We start from the raw sequence: 8,016 nt of genomic DNA, 5'->3' as shown, positions 1-8,016 counted from the left end.
TCATTCTCATTGGCATTAAATACCTAGTAGTCTATTTCTCCTCTTGTTTCCCCTCCACTACTAACATGTCCTCCAACACGATCTCCTTCTCCTACACGTCCACCTTATATCTCTTGCCACAAACAACACGTCCACAATGATAGCCCATAGACATGAACGTCATGTGAGACAAGCGAGGATTTTGACCTTGGTTGCACCATTAACAATGCAAGCACTTAACCATCACACTACATGATAAACCCTAATTGTATTTTTTTACCAATGATAATATAGTACACACACATATATTGATAATGATGAAATATTTGGCCCGTTAATGGGCCTTGTCAAGTCAATCCAGATGAGCTTCAGAGATCTAGTGTGAAATGGATTACTCCTCAATAGGGTTGGTATAAAGTAATTTTTTTTATGAATAGGCCTTCTCTATTAGATAATAATATTAAAGTACATATTCACAAAAAAGGCTGGGGAATACAAGATCACCCCATGAGAATCACATGGCAAGAAGTTGGAGTAAAAAAACAAAGCTATTCATCAAAAAAACTTCGTCAAGCAAGCAAAGCAAAGGCAATCAAGGGGGGAGGATCTGGATCATCATTCTTGCCCCATACATCAACAGGGCCAGGAGTTGGGTCCGACACAGACCATCCATCTTCAGGGTCTTTTTGTTTTTCTCCTTCCTCCTGTCTGGGAGGCGAAATAGCCAGAGCTAGGCGAGGAAACTTAGAGGTGGTGGCAGTAGGCCACCTAGAGCCATCACTGAAAACAAGAGCCAAAGTAATAAGAGTAGCAGAAGGCCACCCCAAGGCAGAGCCATGATGCGAAGGAGAAGTTGAGCGATGCCTCCACACATCATCTCTCCCACTAGAGGAGCGGCGAGGAGCCTGGGATCGTGGGGTCTGAGAGTGTCAGGCAGAGGAACTTCGACCACGACGGCGGCCACGGGGCGGAGTGCGGTCGACAGAAACAGAATCTAACGACACTCTGGCAACTGCACAAGGGGAATTGCCCCAATGCTGAAGGAGCTCTTGTAAGTGGCCCACCTCAAGAGCCACTTTATTTGCTTGTACCTGAATCTACATTAGTACATTATTACAAATGCAAGCTTTAGCATAAAGTGAGACATTAATATCCAAAGAGTTGTGAGTAAAAAGAATTGCATTTCTATCTTTCCAAAGAGTAAATAGGATCTCCATTCTGAAAGCATGCGATATCTAAGAAAACTTGAAGGGGATTCTAGGAGAATCTCCCAGAAGAGCCATATGCCAAGAAAAGGGCTCAGGCTGAAAAGGTCGAAAGAAATCATGGATCCAACTCCTATACTGTTGAGCTCTTCTACAAAACCAAAAAATGTGCATAAAAGTTTCTAGGTGACCACAAAAAGGGTACCGGGGATCAGGAACCCCCAAATGCTTAAGTCTGGAACCCAAAAGCAACCCTTGAAAAAGAAGACACCAAGCAAAGTGTGCAATCTTGGGTTCAGTGGTGGCGGACTAGGCAACAAGAAACCTGAGTCTCCAGGATTTCTGAGAAGACTGCAAATACCACCATTGGTTAAGAATATGGACCATAGGAAAATGGGGGTACCAACCAGAGATAACCCATTTTGGGTTTGTAGGTGGTGAAAGGAGTCCAAGGATACCACTTCCAATCCTTCCACCAAGGTCTGACAGACTGAATGCCAAGCTTATGTAACGAATGTGAGGGTAAGGTCGAAACCAGAAGGTCATAAGTCTGTCAACCAGGTCGAGACAGACGAAACTGGACTTGGAGGTCATCCCATGACCCGAGACTCATAGAAACTTGGGGAAATAGATTCTTAGGTTTTTAATGTCGCATTTGTGAAAACGCAAAACACTAACACCCTAGATTTTGGCCAACGGTAACCCTTGCACCTGAAAAAGAGGTGACCACCAGAGGTTGTGTTAATTCATGGAGATCCCATCACGAAAACTATCACCCACCTACCAAAGCCAAGGCTTAATAGCTTCCCAATCATGCCAGATGCTTTTAACAACAAAAGTACCCTGGATCTAAACTGGGTCTTTCATAATGAGTAGGGTTTGAAAACCAATCCCCTTCCAAGCCGACGTATTGGCAAGAAACCCTGAAGAAATGCAATGTCAAAGAAAGATTTTCCAAGCCTCATTGCCAGATAAGGCTCTGATGATCCATTTAGCACATAAGGAAAGCCCTTGTTTCTGGGTAGAAATAAGGCCGAGCCCTCTGGACTCCTTGGGAAGGCAACAATACTCCCAAGCGACTTTGTGAAAACCTTGATGGTCGGAACTAGAGGCCCAAAGAAAAGCCCACATAAGTCTTTCCAACTTCATGTAAGAGGCCTTAGAAGGAGCCCAACATGAAGAGTAATAGACATGAGTGGCAACCAAAACCTTCAAACAAATTTGAAATTTGCCAGTCAGAGAGAGAGGCTTGGTTATCCAATAGGCTAATTTTTTCTCAATCCTGGCTAAAACAACATTCCAAAGATCCACAGGTGAAGCTTGAAAGGAAAAAGGAATGCCTAGAAAGCGATTTTTTTGCCATGATGATGTCATTTCCATCCATATTGAAGAATCCAAGGTGGGATGGGAAGAAAAGACTGCCTATAACATTGGGTCTTGAGTCATTGAATGGCTGAGCCAAAAGCCAAGCAAAAAGTGTCTAGACATTGAAGAACAACCTAAACATTATCTTCTTCCTCAATGAGAGTGAGAAAGGAGTCATTCGCAAAATGGCCATTAACAAGTTGAGAAGGTGACTCAGGCAGGGAGATTCCATGAACATGCCCAACAAAGATGACATTAGCATGTAAGTACCCAAAACCCTTCGCCGCAAGAAAATATAAAGCAAGAGCCAGAGGACAGCCCTAGCGAATGGATCTAAAATGACCAAAAGCCTCAGACTGATGGCCATTGATGGTGATGCAAGCTGAGGCATCTTCAAATAACATCTGGATGGACTGAATGAATCTGGGGCCAAAGCTAAGAGTTTTGATCATAGCCAAAATAAAAGGCCACTCAATGCAATCATACGCTTTAGCAAAGTCAATCTTAAGGAAGATTGCCCGCTATTTGGAGCATCGCGCCTAGTCCATCCCTTCCCAAACAACAATAATATTATCCAGAATAAACCTAGACTTGATAAATCCAGTTTTCTCCAGATGAACAATCAAGGGCAGGAGATGACGAATCTTGAGAGCCAAGGCTTTGGCAATGATCTTATACGAGACATTGAGCAAGGTAATAGGCCTCCAATTGCAAATGTCCTCCGGATCCCCAGCCTTAGGAATAAATTTGATGTTACCCCGGTTAAGCATCTTTCCTAGGGACTGGGAGTGAAAAGCTTCAAGGTAGACCTTATGTAGGTTAGGACCAACACAAGGCCACAGGGCTTTGTAGAAATTGCAAGGGAAACCATCACACCCAGGGGATTTATCATTCGCCATAGAAAAATTGACTTCCTTGAGATCATCAATGGTCAGTAAGAGATCACAAAAGGTTTGCTGAGACTCGGAAATCCTTTTGGGAACAACAACTAAGCAATCTTGCAAGGCTTGGGCTTTGGCCAGAGAGTTTCCCTGCGCTATGAACACCTTCTCATAATGATAGACAAAGGCTTGCAGAATATCAGGCAACTCAGCGAGAACAACATGCCCATCTTTGATTTTCTTAATCCCTACAGAGGTATGATGGGCACACAAAGCCAGGAAAAATTATTTGGAGGCCTTGTCACCCACCTTGAGCCAATGTAACCTGGCTTTGATTTGAGTTCCTCTGGCAGAGTAGTTATCTGCAACTTGTTTCTGATGATAGAGTTGGGCTAATTAAAGTTGCAGGTTATAATCAAAAGGATTCGAGGCCAAAGCTTCTGTGGTGGCACAAAGATCTTTGGTGGTCGCGTCATATGAGCACCTGCGGTACATGGCAAGCTGTCTACCATAAATGCACAGAAACCTCACAGAGTGGGTAATGGCATCATTTCACCACACAATCTAACTAGTGTGATGATGAGGCCTTGGTTCCAAATTCCAAATCCTTTGAATGTGGGCTATCGTGGCTTGATGATGCAGGAGAGACGTGATGAGGTAAAACCGCGTCTTGGAAGGATGCAACCTAGCTAGCTGCCATTCAATGTTAAACTTTATGGGGAAGTGATTGGACAACATCACATCAATGAGAGGAGTGACAGGCAGATCTTGATCTTCAGAAAAAGAAAAAAAAGATTGCGTAGTTATCATAGCACGATCAAGCCTTTTAAATATTTTGTCTAAGCCAAATCTGAAATTAGACCAAGTGTGTCAGACCCCACCTAGGCGGCGACGGTTGGTGTTGGGGTTGAAAAGACCCAACTTATTATGCATATAGTACTAGGCTTCCCTCTCGCTAGCTGTCCATCAAAAAGGCAAAATTCCATCCTTATGGGTCGCCACCTCAACCATATTGAAGTCACCACACATGACCCAGGTTGTAGGTGGCAGATTGTTAGCAATCCAACACCATAAGTGTGATCTATCAATTGCATCATTGGGAGCATAAACATTAACAATCCCAATGAAATGATTATCAATTGACAACAAAACCCATACGGTGCGCTGCATGGGATCAAAACCGTGAGAAATAACCACAGAAAGCCAATGAGGTGAAATGAGAGTAGCAACTCCACCTCGACAAGCCTCATGCTGGGAAGAAAAAACAAGGCTATCCGGCCAAATAACACGACATGCAACAGTAAGCATGAAACCAACAATTTTAACTTCCTGAAGGCAGAGAACATCCAAGACTAAAACACGTTGACGAACATCTCTAATAGAATACTTTCTGGTGAGGTCTATGAGACCTCGAACATTCCATGAGATGCAATTCATGAAAAATATTCGATGTCATCCTCGTCCCCAAGAGAGGAGAAGGTATTGCGCAAAAAAATTGAACTGAGACCAAGAAGAGAGTCCCCATCGGAAATAACTCATCTTTTTTCTGAACCACCATTTGCAATATCAGCATGCCTAGAAGGGCTGTGAGGGCGGCGCAGAGAGTGTGGAGCGAAAATCGCAGATGCAGCCTAAGGAGTGCGAACCCAAGGGGGTCGAGCGACACCCTCAGAAGAATTCTTCCCTTGCTGGCCAGGGTTTGAAACTGAAGCAAACGACATAGAGACCACCTGGGCAGACGGTGTTTGCATAGGAGGCTCCTCCATCGGCTGAGAACTTGATCCGATAAGTGGCTTTTGGGCCAAAGCCACAGAGTTTTTGCCTTTGCGAACCACAGTGGTCCATTCATCCTTCTTAGCTCCCTCCATAGGTCGAGAGCTAGTCTCCTTAATAGGGGGTTTTATTTTTCGGTATAGCCAAGGGACAATCCCTGATTTTGTGTTTCACCAACTGGCACCAATAGCAAGTGTTGGGAAGGTTCAAATAAAGCACCTTCTGAGTGAAGGTATTGCCACCCACTTGAACATCAATAGTTTCTTTCAGGTCGTAGGAAAGGTTGACCTCAACGTAGACCCTCTTTTGAGAGAGAGAATTAAAAAAACGGTCTGGTTCAAGACAAATAACTTTTCCAACAGACTGAGCAATATTTTGCATGAAAGGCCAACAAGGCAAAGGAAGACCAGGGAACTCAACCCAGACCGAGACTCGCAACTTTTTGTCATATGAGACAGAAAAGTCTCGAGAGCAACGTTGGAAAACCAAAAGGGAAGACCGAAAAATCCATGGCCCATGAGAGAGGATAGCCTCAACATGGGAATGGTTTGAAAAGCGAAACAAAAAGAAGCCCTTGGTGAGGCTTTGGATGCCATCAAGCCAGATTCCATGAGGAGACCACGATTTGGTGACCCAGTCATGAAGCATGCTTTCATGAGGGATCCTACCCACAAAATAACCTATCAAAGTGCATTTTTCAAGCCACTCGTGGGCATTATCAAAATCTTGAATAGGAAGCACAACATTAGGCGAGGACATGCCTCGTGAAACACTTTCAGAACAAATTTGTGAGGGCGCTTGTTCTGAGGCGCCATGAGGGTCCGTCATAGCAACTCCAGCACCAACATTAATTACTAGGCTAAAGTTGGTCGGAGCCATAATAAATTCTAGTCCTGCAATAAATGCGGTTTGAAAAAAGCAATACGCAGCCTCAAACCCTAGCCAAAAGCAAATTTTGATGGAGCATCCAAATGAAAGCCATGAATATCGGGGGTAGGGTTTGTAATAAGGGATTGGTTGGGTAATATTTTGGTGATGTGAGCAAAAAAAGTGTCAGTGGGAACGAACAACGTGGCAAAAGCACAAGCGGCCTTGCTAGCAATCCAATGGGGAGAAAAATTGGGGATTCAAAATTTACATTTAGAAAGGGATTCTCTAATAATAATAAATGCAATCGTGAAAGGTGAGGCTCAAGAATGACACCTCAATAAATACATTTTTGCCATTTTAAGTGAATTAAAATCATTTAATAATTATTGCATCACCCACGTACGAAGGGAAAAGAATGAGGCAGCAGAGGTCAGGTCTCAAAGTGGGTGCTATCTTTTGATGATGAAAATGAAGTACATGTAGAATATTTTTGTTATCCCGCGAATGATGATGTGGAAGGGGGGAGTACACCACCACAGTAATGATGTAATAATGTTTTAGTAGGGGCGAATGTGTAGGAAAAGGTGTTATTTTTCATTATTCGAAGGTGGAAAGGTATGATTTGGGATTATTTCAAGGCTGTTGGTTGTAATGGAGGCCACCTTCACACTCTATACAACAAGGCAACAATTGGCCTTTGCAGGGGATATCTATGCAAAGAGAATTAAAAGCATTTTCAAGCATGGGGATGATGCCTTCTACTTTCTTAATTTCAAGTATAAAAACCCTTACTTAAGAAATACCAACTATTCAATAGTTCCAAAAAAAACTTACCTCTCCTTGCAATGATGGTGGCAAGATTAATTTGCTTATTGTGCACATTTCTTTTCTCATATTCCTTTTCTTGGTATAATGATTCTTTCAGTGGAATCTCTTAATAAAAATAGGGATATAAAAAGCTTGTTCTGGTGCATTCAATGCTCACCCACTACCATTCTATTTAATTAAAGCTTAGTACCTTCCACAGTTTGCGCCACTACCCAGGATTCAAATCACTCGATCTAATTAATCAGGCTCTGACATAAGTGGAACTTTCCCCAGTTTCGCTTAAAAAAATCATTCCCTTTCATTTTGTCATTGCCTTCTTTATTTCAAGAATGAGTGTCTGAATCCGACAATGGTTATATAGCCTAATCTCAATTTGTCCTAGCATAAGTTGCCCTCTCACAAATTTTCCTTTCTCTCCCTTTTAGTTCTAGCAGGGGTGTTAGACTTCGCTTCAACTTTTCCAACTTCCTCTTGATCTTTCACGTCTCAAACTCCTTTAACTTTAATAGACAAACTTGTGTGGTTGGGCTCCGACATGGTTAGGAAACCGTGTTGGAGTCCGATGTTTTATTCATAACAAAATGAGTCTTAGTAATTATACACGAGGACAAGTAAAAGGGGCAACAAAAAGTCGGAGTTTGGGTATCAGACTTTGACACAACATACATAACTTAACACTCGAGCAAATTTTGAACCTAGATTAAGTGCTGAGAGAAGTGGGGGGTCTGATAAGGCAATATAACTTTGAATAAAGATCGCTTGGATTTTGAACATGCTCGGGAGGGGAATACAAATGCTAAAAATAGTTTGGAAAACTTGTCAAACTTCGACAAGTGTTTTAAAACTAAGATGAAAGTCCGATGTACAATTAAAAATAACTAAGTGTTGAGACTTATTAAACCATTGAGACACATGCTTTTCATCCAAACTCCAAAAATGAAGGATATGACCAAAGATTAATGGGGATGATGAAATTTAGGCAACAAGATTCAAAATATTTTTTCAAACAATGTAATAATATAAACAATCTTTTGGGTGATCGATTAGGGAAGATCATTAATGACCTATAGTTCACCAACCCATTCTTTCATTCTCTATTATAGTGTCTAGTACAT

The sequence above is a fragment of the Cryptomeria japonica genome, chromosome 2, assembly GCF_030272615.1.
Source record: "Cryptomeria japonica chromosome 2, Sugi_1.0, whole genome shotgun sequence".
In the NCBI taxonomy this organism is placed as follows: domain Eukaryota; kingdom Viridiplantae; phylum Streptophyta; class Pinopsida; order Cupressales; family Cupressaceae; genus Cryptomeria; species Cryptomeria japonica.
The sequence above is the reverse complement of the archived record's forward strand: the minus strand, read 5'-3'. Positions refer to the sequence as shown.